Genomic DNA, 14,369 nt, shown 5'->3' on the forward strand with positions numbered 1-14,369 from the left:
CAAAATTTGCATGGAAATTGCTTTGTGTAACAAGACTCATAGCCAATCAAATTCTAGAGGTGGCCAGTGCCTCCCCACTAGACATGTCCCAGGGAAGGACTTTGCATTGTGCATAATGAAAACACTTCTCTCACTGCTAAGAGAGTACACATTTTTTTTGGGAAATTTGGTAAACTGGGATTCAAGTTTTTAGAGTGAGGCCCTACTATATAGATACTGTAAATGAGTTCACTTTTGTCTAGTTTTCAAAAGGTATAGCAATGCTTTGTTTTATTACAGCTCAAGTAATAACCATTTCCCTGTTTTGTAAGTGCCCATGCAGTTACATTCAAAACTCCAGAGCTGATGAAGCATTTCTTGTTTTATACTCTCTCTGCAAACTCATACAACCTGGATTTCAGGTTGTGGGAAACAGCAGGACATTATCTCTTTTCTGGTTCCTTCTTCTGTTTTGTATTCATGAAATAAGTATTTTTAATTTTACTTTTGTGGCAGGACATGTTCATTTTTGAAAGAGATTTGCGTGCAACATATCTAGCATCGCTATCTGTTCAACAATCAACATGTCTTTCTAATTTAGTATTTTTTGCATGTTTTAGTGAATTTTTTCTTCAGAAACACAATTTGTTTGCCAATTGTCTAAATGTAATATTGCAAATGGCAAATCTGTAATATTTATATCAGTATTATGTTGTGTATTGAATTGCATTAATATTTGTATGTGGCAGTTGATTAAAATATAACTGAAAAGTCATATTCTTTCTAGAAGATGCATTCATATTAATATTGAAAACAAATGAATGTGAATTGCCACAGAAGGAAACTTAATTTTACCTTAAACAGAATGCTGGTTTGACTTGTTATCATTTGCTTTTTGTTTTGATTCTTGATCTACCAAATGTTTAGTTTTAAAAGCCAGGTGTCTACATTTTCACCAATTAGGAGCCCATTGATTCATCTCAGTCTTTAATTTGATCAATTTTTTTTTTTTACCTCTATATGCAATTGTCTGAAATATAGCACAATAAGCTATAGCATGTGAAGATGGGACTTTTATTTTTCATGGCACACAAATCTATTAAGGATAAAGAATCCTTATATATAGGGAAAATAATCCCTCCAAATGTGGAAAGCATATAAAATTCTTAGATTACAATTGTGTTTGGAATGAAAACCAGCATACACAGGGGTCCCAAGGATTGACTTTGAAAACCACTGCTTTTTGCCGCACTACTGTCCCTAACAGTTAACTTGCTTTACAAATTGAAAATTAGTTTTTATATTTACATATGTATTAAATAATAAATAATGAGTATATGCTATACTAATACATAATAAAAAAGAACGCTTTAGTTTAAAGCTGAAAGTTATAATGTGAGTTCATTCCAATATTTCTGTCAGACAATTGTCAGAATTTAATAGCAGGATAGAATTCAGAAATGTGCCTTTAGACTATGTTTGGGAATAGAATTCTGAGTATATGTAATCTATGGTCACTACAGTACTACATTTATTAAAGTAATCTGGCACAATCAAAAGTGATGATGCTTAGTTTAAATTAACTCTTTTCAATAGTGTCAAAAATATATAAAAACTGATGACCGAGACCCAATAATGAATGGTTTGATGGGTAACTCTGTAAATATAGAAGGCATATTACATATGGTCTTGGCAGCAGCTGTGCATGCGAGAATCATCAAATCGATTGCCTCAAGTCAAGCTCCCTACAAAAAACGCTTAAGAGTGAAGTCCATGACACGGAGCTGGAGTGTGCGAGGGGACTGTTCATCCTCATTGTAATTCTACGCGAGCATCTGGGCGATTATGTCTCTGTCACTTGTCGGAAGGACACAGCCGTGCAAATTTGATTAGCTCAAACAAGCCTGGCAGGAATAAAGAAGCCTGGGGAAAAGTGGGTGGAGTTCTGTCACACAGCAACCAGGCTGGTCTGAGAGGTGGGTCGCTGCAGAAAAGGACACCTGAACATCACAGCCACAGTAGAACTGAAAATAACACCATAAGCAGAATGACAAAAACAGAAATTGAGTGGTCTGTGGTCGCCAGGGCAACAGCAGACAGCAGCAGAGGGAACTCAGCAGACTATCGGAACTGCAAATGGAACAAGCCACACACTGTACAGTATGTAAAGTACAGTGCAAACAGAGCATGTCATAATGCAGTGTTATGCTACTGTATATACAGTACTCAGGATAATCTGCCGTCTGTGGAGAAAATCATTCATGATCTCTGCGCCTGCATGAAAATATTTTCACACAGTTATGTCAATGGCACACAATGTGATGACAATGGACCATTTGACAGAACGTTACCCCACCGATCCCCACCCCACTGATCTTCAAAGTGGCATGCGCTTCTTGTCTGAAATTAATGAACACATTGTAAAACTTTTAAAATCAGTTTTCACTGGCATGATGTGTTATGCCAAAGTGTTGTTTCTTGATTTTTTTTTTTTTTTTTGTCTGGAATAGTCAGGTTTGCAGAACTCTTAATTCTCCTTGTCCCCAGCAGGTTGGTTCCTCTTGAGACGGCATTAAAGAAAATCGCAGTGTGCAATGCCAGGAAATCAACAACTTGGAAAGGGGTCATGACAAATTGACTTAATTCGTGATGAATGTCTTACATTTGTAAACAAAATCATTAGAGAGTTTAGGTTTGTTAATTCCAAGATTTTCAGCCCCCCCCCCCCCCTCCCCTGACACAGACACACACAAGTTGTGCATTTAAACACATACACACACACAAACACAACCATACAGTGAATACATTTTTTTGGGTGCAAAAAAGCAAAGTAATGTTCTTTCAGAGCCAACTTCCATTGCTGTTCTGAAGCCTGACCAACTTTCAATCCTGCGAGGTTGGACAGGAAAAGGCTTCTTTGCCAGCTACCTGCATTCAAAACTCAGTTCAGGAATAAGTCTAGTTGATGGAATTAACCATGACATGTGGCCATTTTTTCCCTCTGGATAATCACTTTGTCCAGCCACCCTGCCATGAGATAGGGCGAGGAGATCTGGAAGCTTCTTTGCTGAACATGTTGAAAAGCAGCACGGAGCCCAGCAGTGGCAGCTGCTCAATACTCGCCCGCATCCCAGGTGCCACACATACGGAGAGAGCGCTGGATCTTTATTGAGGCGAATGTCGCTGCTGTTAAATTCACAGGCCCTCAGGTCTGCAAATAATGTCTGAAGGATGTGGGTAGGCTGGCTGGTCGCTTGCCTTTAGTGCCCATTTATTGTGGGAGAAATAACCCCAGTCTCTTGTTATCATCTCCACTGAAATCCCCAGTGGCTCCCTGTGGAAGTAATGGACAAATTGAGATCAGAGGGGCTAAACACAGCAGTCCAAACATGTTTATCTTCATTTATTTGCATCAGCATTGTAAAAGGCGCTTTTTTTGTTTGAGAAAAGCGCTATATAAATTTAAGGAATTATTATTATTATTATTATTATTATTATTATTATTATTATTATTATTGCTGTGGAAACTACTCAAGAAAGCAGGGTGCAATCAGGATTTGGTTGACAGATTGTGGAAGGAAACAAGCCATTCAGTTGAGAGAATACATTTTTTTCATACCAATTTGCCTTAATGATTTTAAAAAAATGTATTTTCTCTCTCAATTTTGAATGGCTAATTGTATTCATGGGTCTTTCTAATTGCTGCTATGTCATCAGGCAATTTGGCAAGGTGCAAGCTTGTGATTTTCTACAACAACCATGCGGCTAGCTGTCGGATGGAATTACTTGCTTCACTCTACAGTTCAACTGCTGAGCTGTACAGCCATTGGGTAGGAGGGGCATATTTGGTGCACAGTTGGCACAAGCATAGAATGGTTCAAGTAGGCTGAGAGATACAGATAGCCCCATCCACTGAAACCCTACCACCACTGGCAAGGGTATGGGTAAATTTGTGTTGCCCAGCTAGGCTTGTAGCCATAGCATGGGAATCACCATGCTGTCATACTGGACCGTAGTGCGTATCATTACACTGAAACAAGTTCTTTGGCAGGATTCACTCCTCAACAGTTCTGAAGCATAGATATTCTTGTCTTAATTTCAGTATTACCATTGCATGATTTTTATTTTGTCTAGATAACCAAGCACAGAACACAAGCAACATGTTTGTTTGAGTACTTTTTCTGGTAATAAAAAATTCAGACAGGATCTGAAAGCGTATGTTGACTGGTATTATAGGAAAACTTTATTTTATGTGTGGGTTCATTCGCATTTTATTAAGCCTTTATAAGCATTTGTATGCCACGATGGAACTTGGGCTACAATCTCTTTTTACAGCCACTGCACAACATATATTTGCACGTTATACTCATATTAATGGTATGTGTGCTCATAAAAAATATATATTGTTTGACGTCTCCATATGTAATGCACATAAGTGCTATACAAAATTCTACATAACTCATGTGTTACCAGCATTAGGTGTGTGTGTTTGTGTCTGTGTGTGTGTGCGTGCGTGTGGATATTTTTACACACGTATGGCTGTTAGATTATGTTTTGGAGGGTGCATGTGGGTGTGTGTGGATGAAGACGTGGGAAAACAACCATTTGGGACTTTTATTTTCAGTATTCATCCCAGATGATGTCATAACAACCCACAAATAAAGAGATAAATACCCTCTGTTAAATATACACTGAACTAACAATGATAATAATGAGTGGCTATGATAACAGAGAGTGGACTGTTTGCAAGAAGTGGCTCAGTATGGTAATTAAATATCAAGTTGCCTTTTACTTTGTTCAAATAACAGGTGTTCTTTTATCCCTTTACTAAACTTGTTTATGCACATGTCCTGTTAAATATGTTTTTCAATTACACAAGGGATTGCATAATTGTTGTGATGTAACATGCACTTAAGAAAAAGTTACCATAAAAATCATTATAAAAAAGTTAAAAGAAATGACTATCATTTAGAACCATAATTCAAATGCAGTTATGGCACATTTAGAGTAATCAAAAATGGTATCCACAGCTTAAAGCCTAGATAACGCATTTTTAAAAATGTATTTTGTTTGAATACAAAAAATATATAAATATATGAACAAGTCTTGTTTGCTTGAAAAACATATATCCTTAAACCGGTTAAGGTTAGAACTGGGAGTGGGATATCTTTGCAGAAGTTTTAGATTGTGCAATTACATAAATGACTTAAATAAACCCAAGGAATATTTTTTTTCATTGGATGAACTAAGCATGTACCATTTTTTAAGTCTGTGCCCGGAATACACAACAAAGCACATTTCTTGGGTTTTAATTTTCTAAAAGAGCCCTACAATGTGTGGGCCAGTTACACTGTATAATTACGCATAATTACACCATATAATTACTTATTATGTATATAGTCCATATACAGTGGAAGACCTACAAGCATTAACTCTGGCTTTTAATTACAGTATAAATAAAGAATCAGCTGTGCTTATGTTGAGTGGAATGAGAAAGTGCATTATTGACACTTTAAATTCCATCTTTAATCTTATGCCTTATGCGGCACAGGTGAGGTGATCAAAACAGAAAACTAGTTTTCTTTTATAATTATATTTCCATTAGTAAAAGTAAAAGAAACTTTTTAAGTTTTACTGTTGTTGAATTGTCCACTGCCTTCACAAGCTACCATTTAAAAGACTCTGACTCTGCATAGAGCCTCACGAATGAATTCTAAGTGAACGGCTGATATACAATGCACGAGACTTCACTGAGATTTTTAGTGTCAGTGCAAACGTATAGATTATTTCTTCTCAACTTCTTGAGGCTATGCTGAATCAAGGGGAATCTATTACAGTGCATACATATTTGATTTGCTTTTTGAAAGGAACGAATAATAACAATAATAATAATAATAATTATTATTATTATTATTATTATTATTATTATAACTATAATAATAATAATAATAATAATAATAATAATAATATGTGGCTATGTCACCTCTACCCTGTTCACCACAGACCCCTGCCCTATTTGTGACATATTGAGTATGGTTTGCAGAGCAACAACTATGCATCTGTAGTAATTCTTGAAAGACTACACACACACACATACACACCAGCCACTTCATTAGGTACCTATCTAGTGCCGGGTAGGGCATCCTTTTGCCTTCAGAACCGGAATTCTTTGCAGCATGGATTCAATAAGGTTCTGGAAAACTTCTTTAGAGATTTTGATGCTGACTTGATAACATCACACAGTTCCTGCAGATTTTTTGGCCACACATTCATGCTGCAAGCCTTCCATTCCACCTCATCCAAAAGGTTCTCCATTAGATACTGGACTGCTATCATAGGAATCACAGCACGGTTAAACATAGTCCCCCACGTTTTTGGAAAAACAGGGAACATGGTTTCTACTAATATCCAGAATAGTATCCAGGTTGCACTGAATGTTGAGGGTACAAAGCTGAGAGGAATTCATTTAGGGTGGTGAGTTTCACTTGAAAAACGCTGTATCCCTGTTCTTGCTTTTCATTCCCCCAGTAAACCTTCAAAAAAAGCAGGGTAGTGTGTGGGCATTGTGCAGATGTACACAGAAGGCTTCCGAAATGCATACTAAAGCTCCCTTGGCAAGCCATCACAGAGCCAGATAAGTTTCTCTGGCACCTGTTATATTTCCAGGCAGAAAACAGTGACTGGAAGTCGGCCTACTGAAGTAGCTTTATTTAGAACATCGCTCAAAACTCTTTACTGCTAATCAAATTGTATCACATTTACACGTTTGCTCATTTGCTGAGCATAGACACAGAAAGTAGTATCTGGCCATCTGTGGCAGTATATAATGCTGAAGTCACTGGCTCACTTCTTAGGTAAGGGCCTGGCAGTTGTGCCTTTGGTGTTGGAGTCCCAGTCGTGCTATCGCTGGCTGTGGCCAGAGGTCCACATTGGTGAGGCAACAATTGACTCAGCCTCGCTGGAGAATGACAGGGGGTGAGCCGGATAGTTCTGCTAGTCTCATCGCTCTCTAGCAGCCACTCTTGGTCAGACCAGGCACCTGTGGATGCAGGAATCGAGAATATGCTGACCTTGATATCTTCGGACGACATCGGCAGTATATGATTTGTGATGCGTCTGCAGTGTGGAAAATAGTGAATCGGAGTCACGTGTCTGCCATCTCTTCCTGAAGTCAGCAGGAAGGGTTGCTGGTGGGAGATCAACAGGTTTAGGAATAAAATCAGGGTTAAAATATAAATTAAAAAAACTTTCACAATGACATGTTTTTGCATGCATGCTGTTCTCCTACGCCTTGTTCACTTAACCACTGAATGTAAAAGACAACAAATAACAGAAAACTGCAAGTAAGTGAAAACTGGCTGTCTAAAAGAAAGTATTCACTGGACAATGTTATAATAGCATAGATGCATCCGTGTGTGAGAGACAGACAGCGAGAGAGATAGAGAGAGAGAATATTCAGTGCCATTTTAGCATGACAGTTGTAATTTCTGCATATCTCCTATGCATTAATGGCAGCATCCATGTTTGCATGGAGATGTAATTTTCTCTCTTTTTAGCCATGATAAACTGTGCATATGCATTGGCAATTAATCTATGTAACCCATTATGGAATGCATGCAATTTATTGGAGATGGTTTTTGAGGCTAGACTATAAATCATAGCACAGTAATCAAGTAATTGTGAATGCATCTATTCAAGTCAGGAAAAGCTGGGAGTCTTCACCCAGACTGCTGAAAACAGGTGTTACCATAATGCAATGTACCTTGGCTACAGGCAGGGAACTTGTGTAGTCCCTACTGCCTATTACCTACTGTGAAGCACTTTTTGCTGCCCTGTGTATGAAACATGCTATACAAATAAATAAAGTTTGACATTTTTTGGAATGTTAATTAATTGTTAAAATTTAAGAAAGCAATTGTGTTTCAATTATTATTTCATTTTATGATTTTATGCTGAGATTTATTTGAGAATGAGAACATTCTCCCCACATTCTCCAAGAAGGAGGGAACTTCTTCAACAAACCAGCAAATGGCAGAATACTATAAGGAAGATGATGCAGACTATGGACTGTCTGGCACAAATGAGTCAGTGCTGTACATAAAGTTGCCTGGTAATGAATGATGAATATTCATGTATCACACCACACCATGACAGGCATGGTTCTCAGGGACTTACATAAATGCTGGGGCATAGTGCACTCAAAAGGGTGTTTTGAGGGCGCACAAACTCAAACAAAATGTGCATAGTGTATGTCCGCCCCGCGTTCCATCCATCCATCCATCCATTATGTAACATGCCTATTCCTGTTCAGGGTCGCAGGGCGTGCCGGAGCCTATGCCGCCATGGACTGGGGGAGAGGCAGGAATACACCCAGGACAGGTCGCCAATCCATCACAGGGCATATACACCATTCACTCACACACTTATACCAAGGATCAATTTAGACCCCCTGCATCTCTTTGGACTGTGGGAGGAAACCAGAATTGGCTTTTGTCCATGATACTTTTTTCTACAATCAATTGTTTCCCCTATTTTATGGCTAGGAGTGACAGTATTACTCTTCCAACAGTAACAATACATGACCTAAAACACACTAAATATTTCAGCAACATATTGTATTAAATGATGCTGTAAATATATCAGCAGTGATAATATTTAGTTCACAAAGCCAAGGGAAGAGTAAGTGAGTTTGTATTGTACTCTGCATCTCAATCCCATACTTTTTGCAAGGAGATGAAGAGCTTAATGAGATTATATGTAAGTATTATGTCTTATATTTTTAAAGAGAGAGACAGCAATAGAGAGAGAAACCAAAATTGGCTTCAGTGTTGGGTCGTAGGTGGCAACCTTTGGTCTGTCTGCATTCCCCCAAAAAACATCCCTCATTTTCCCTCAGTTCACTGACTTGGTTCTCTATGATGCAGTTGCAATGACAATAAGGTCAGGAATAAAAAACAAACAAACAAAAAAAAAAAAAAAAAGAAAAAAATACTAAACCAAGCACAGCATCAGCACTATTGTTTTTATAAAAATCCCTGTCCTGTCACATTAGGTAGTTTGCTACCTAAACTAGACAGCATTATTTGACTACCAATGATGCTGAGTTTCTAGCTGTAGTAATAACTTAGTAGTAAGAAAACATAGCTAGAAAACTGCCACATGTGAATTCACAACACCTGTAGGGCTTTTCATAGAACTTTTTGACAAATCTTAATTGGTCATTAAAGTTACAATCTCTAAGATTTCCGTTTCGTTCTCTCTGGCGCTACCAATGGCGAGAAGCGGTAATTGCAGGAGTGTTTTTGGACCTCACTTCCCATAGATCCAACCGGATCCAACCAGTGTCACCTGTGTGACGTCAATCAGTTGGCACCTGGGCCACGCCAACTATAACACTATCTACTTAATAAAAAATGGTTGTTATAAAAGTAACGTTATGTACATACTCATTCGTTGTCTAACATTAGGCTAACTTAAACTGTCTTTACACTGCCGAGCCGGGTTAAAATGCTGAAGCAGACCTGGGGTAAAATTAGTGATGATCAATTTCCACAAACGTTCTTTATCCTTTTGCCCGGTATGAACATCTTTACACTGCAGAGAAGAATTTGCTGGATTAGCTGTGGCTCGTGCAATTATATATCTCGTGCACAATAAACAGTTTTTTTCGCGAATGATTGTTGTGATATTTTTGAAAAACTGCCTTGCAAAATGTTACCCCTGGAGTTTCTAGTTTTGCTAGCTAAACTGTTCAAGAATAAAGCTAAGCTGGGTGTTAAATTAGCAATTGGAACAAGAAGAATAAAACAAAAACAAAGGAGATTTCATCAAAAAAGGTCATCAAGGCTGAAGGAGCATACGAGAAAGCACAATAAAATAATAACAAAGCTAATCCATTCTGCCGTATTCTTTTATTTAGTTTTCTCCAGCTTGACATCTTTACACAGAAATCAGACCCGGCTCTGCTCCACGTATACCCCGACTTTATTCCGATCATTGTAATACCTATATTGATGAACTTGATGGCAATGTAAATAATGGTAACGTTAAGGCCAGTTCAGATCAATGATTCGCAATGAGATGAAATGGTTTTAGAATGTTGCAGAGAAAACTGCAGCAGTGTGAACTGGTTAGTAGCAGAGCCATTGCCTGCCCTGGGGTCTCAAAAGACCCACCTTGTCAAATTGCCATGTGCAGTTTTAGAACGTTTACAATCAGACGTCTTGGAATTTTGCAAGTTGCATCCAGTCTCGTTGCGAATTATTGATCTGAACTGGCCTTTAGTTAGCTACATTGCAACATTGCAGCAAGGTATCATTGCATTCGAGAGACGGTTTGCGAGGTCGGTACCGGTCGGTAGCGTTAGCTTGCATTTTTTCTAATTGTTAGCTGACATTAGATTGTGTTAATTACATTAGCTAGCTAGCTAACACAACATTACCTGATATGAGAGATGGATACTGTGTGCAACATTGTGTAAACTAATGTTGTCTTCCTTGACATGGTCCGGTAGTTGGCGTTAGCTGTGCAAATAGCTATGTAATTTAGTAACGTTACATTGTCATCAAATGTAAAGTGAGTTGAAGAGCGAGCCTGTTGCGTTAGCTCCGTCTACCCTCTCTGGCGGACCAACCACTGATGGGTGGTGGAAAACGTGTCACTAACTACTAACTTGAGATTTTTTCCCGGGAATGTCGCCACAGACACCCAGTTCTTTAATCATAAATTATAATAATAATTATATAAATTTATATAATAATAGGCTCAATCACCATTGTGTTACCTAATTTGGCGATAGATAGTGACTTAACAGACATTTATTTTAGTGAAAATCTTCGAGATTATTACTTTAAACATACCCCAAACCCAAATTTTAAACTGTCATGTTGTTGTGTAGTGTTCATAATGTTTGTCGTGTTGCAGTGTGCTTCACCTAATTTTATTGTCATCACTGATTGTTTTTAACCATTTTCTCATTGTACATGTGTTCTGGGAATGAAATGACTGGGAAACTAGTTTACAAATTTCCACATTTTCCCAAGATGTTAACCCCCAGCTAATGTGAGACGTGAGATTGAATTGCTGTACCCATTGATATACTTTTTGGACCGGGAAGGCTTTCGTAATTTTAGAGAGAGGGGGTGGTGCAAAGCGTGAGAGGAGAAGAAAAGAAAAAAGGCGCGGCAGTCAGAGAGAGGAGTGGTACAGATATTTCGGGTTGGAGGGAAGATTGTTAGCTGTCCAGATACAGTAGATAACCAGTGCTGTACTGAAAATGGGAGTAAACACTGTCCATATTCTTCCAAGGAATAAACAAGTTAAAGGTTAAATCCTTGTGTCGGCTGGCTGTCTCCAGAACTTTGCTCACGCTACAGGAACACAGCAGAAAAGCACTTACCCACGGCCTTACACTAATAAACCACCTGGCTGGCAGAGCAGTAGTGATCAGAAAGCTAATTTTACTAACCAGATAACCAGAATTTAAGCAAACTAAATATTTCTCAAAGGGAACCAAATGATTGAAACTGTTTTTTCCCCCATTTTCGCATGTTTGCAGACAGTGGCCAGTCAAATTCACAACTCTAGTTTACCATCTCACTGGCTGGACTCCCTCAGTGTGCACCACAAATCAGGTACCAAAGATTTTCTAATGCTAAGTTATGGCAGCTCATTTCCTAATGTGCGCTGTGGGTCAAGGTACAACCTTCTCCTGCTGAGGTAATATTTTGCGACTGTTTTATTATCTCTGATGTCATCTGACTTGAGGGAGGAACTAGCAATGTGGGGAAAAGGGGATTAGGGTTCTACCAAAGTATGTTCTCAGCCATATATAATACTTTTGACTTATATAATCTGAGATCATCATGCATAAATATTACAAATGAAAAATATAATTTATTTATTTAAATGTGTTAATTCAAAATTAATCTCTGAGAGAGGCAAAACATCTAAAATCTGAGGGGGCACAATGCCCCCTTGGTTTTTTCCTTAAACTGACTTTACAGGTGTTCAGGATGCAGCAGAACCATGATGGAAAGATATAGGCGGTTGTGTATAACCTGCAACATATAATTGACAAACGGTAATAAAATGTTTCCATTCAATAGCAAATAACAGAAATAGACTGTTATCGATAATCATGCAAGCATTTAAATGCATTTTGTCATCAGATACATTTTCTGCTAATGCTGTTAAAGGCATACTATGGAGGATTTTTACCTTACCCTGTTCAGTCATGGCGGAGGTGAAGAAGCGCAAGTACAACAAAGCAAACTATTTTTTAAGTAATTGCTTTAAATATGTAGTGTTGGATGGCCAGCTCCTGTAGGTCTTGGTGGAGAAATGCAGAGGTAACAAGCATTATTTCATGGTGAGAAGAAAACACTGTGTGTGTGTGTGTGTGTGTCCGTGGAGGAGGTGGCATTGTTCCCTGGCAAGACAAAAGGGGAGCTATTTCCTTGAGAAAAGGGTACAAAGTGGAGGGAAAACAAGTATACTTTCCAGGAAACGATTGTCATTCCTGGAGGGAGAAGGCTGGAGTGCAGGGGAAATGACTGATATTTCCTGCATGGAGAAGAATGGGATGCAGGGGAGACAAGCTTTATTTCCGGGACAGGGGTGGCAAAGGACAGAGTACAGGAAATAAGAATGGAACTTATGAAACTTGTGGATAGAGAGGCTTTTCAGACTTTCTGAGGGAAAGAGAAGGAGGAAACACAGAGAGAAAGAAACAGAGACAATGCTTAATTAATTCAGCAAATGAACCATGGCCAGCCCTGTGACAACTGAATTTAGGAACGGTTTGGTGCCATATCCATTAATAACAAAATGGGGCACAACTTGCATAGCATCGCTTGGGATGCATTACAGCAGCATAGCCCAAATATCTATTCATCTGCAACCTAATGGGAGCGATTTTGTTGTGTCCCCTGGGGGGTGCCTCTCTGTCACCTACTACGTGATCAGTGACATTGCCATGATATAGTGAATCAAAAATGTCACAGGAATGTCACTTGCTAATGGAGGTGCTGTGCAGGGCTAATATCACCTTTTAGTGATATCAAAATAAAAATTTGTCTGCTTTGGTAAATGAGACCATTCAGGAATATCCCCAAGGGAAAGTAAAAATAATGTTGTGGAAAAATTGTGTAAACATGTAAAACTGAATGCAACATGTGTTGCCATATACGCGGCTTAATATCAACTACTGTATTATCAGAACATTTTTGTTTTTTTGTTAGTGCTAACAGTATGCATTTCTTTTTCACGGAAGTAAAATTCCCCAAGGAGTAACTTTGCTTCTCTTGTTCTGTTTTTAGGGGTCACAAACCTAAAATAACTCAATAACAAATGTTTTTGCTTACAGCACTTAAAATAACCACCAAGGTCCTAGTTCTCCGGTTACCTCCTTCATGATAGGAAGTAATGTGTTCCTTCATAACATAAGTGTCAACAGTGTTGTGTTATATCTTGGGGAATATGGGGGTGTGGTTTAAATGAGCTGGGCAGGGTTCTGGTGCTCCTTTTGCTGCACTCCGCCCCTGTTTGTGTCCATGTTAATTAGGGCTGCACCTAACCATTATTTTTTTTATCAATTAATCTAACGATTCTTTTTTCGAATAGTCGATTAATCTGACGACTAATTTATCGATTATTCTAAAGATTATTTTTTTATTACTTGATTAATATAACAATCAATTTACCCAAAAATGAATATCAAAAACTTGTCTCATTAATATTTCAATAATTTATTCAATCAAATGTAACAAGAAACAAAGTATGCCCTGCAGGGCATTATTCCGAAACAAAAAATAGCCCAAAATCTAACCATCTAATAACCCAAAATAAAATAAAAGCATGAGCTTGTTCAATTCAAGTAAAATGAATGCAGTGCAATACATTTAGCAATCCAACAACAAAATAAATGAAACAATGTAAAATTCAAGTCACTTTCAGTAGGAATAATTGTGCAACCTTTAGCAGTTCAACATAAATCATCTTACAGTAAAATTAGTGCAATTTGAGTAACACTTTAATTTTTTTCTAACAGGAATAACTAAAACTAGTGCATTCTTATTCTGTAAAATGCTGTCAGAAAGGTCAGCAGCCATCTGGGGTGTGCATGGATTTGAGTTCCTTTTGTGGAAAAAGTCCTCCACACTGCTTTGCCTCATCCTGAAAAGGAGACACATAAAGCACATTAGAATAATGAGAATTGTGGCATATTTTAAAATTAGTCTAATTTCCACATCACTGCTGTGTTACGATATTATTATTATTATAATAATAATAATAATAATAATAATAATAATAATAATAATAATAATAATAATAATAATAATAGACCCTATTTGTCAGATGCCTGATCAGAAAAATACTGGACCTCAAAT

General features: G+C 37.9%; 1 long non-coding RNA gene across 1 annotated transcript; it reads right to left on the reverse strand.

The window, feature by feature from the left end:
- Positions 1–2,747: 2,747 nt before the first annotated feature.
- Positions 2,748–12,353, reverse strand: LOC118206861. The gene is made up of 3 exons (XR_004761257.1): positions 12,204–12,353; positions 7,050–7,166; positions 2,748–3,313 (listed from the first exon to the last, which is right to left on the reverse strand). It is a non-coding gene; the product is annotated as an uncharacterized LOC118206861 (long non-coding RNA).
- Between the last annotated feature and the right edge of the window lie 2,016 nt (positions 12,354–14,369).

Source organism: Anguilla anguilla, chromosome 10 (genome assembly GCF_013347855.1).
Source record: "Anguilla anguilla isolate fAngAng1 chromosome 10, fAngAng1.pri, whole genome shotgun sequence".
Taxonomy (NCBI): Eukaryota; Metazoa; Chordata; class Actinopteri; order Anguilliformes; family Anguillidae; genus Anguilla; species Anguilla anguilla.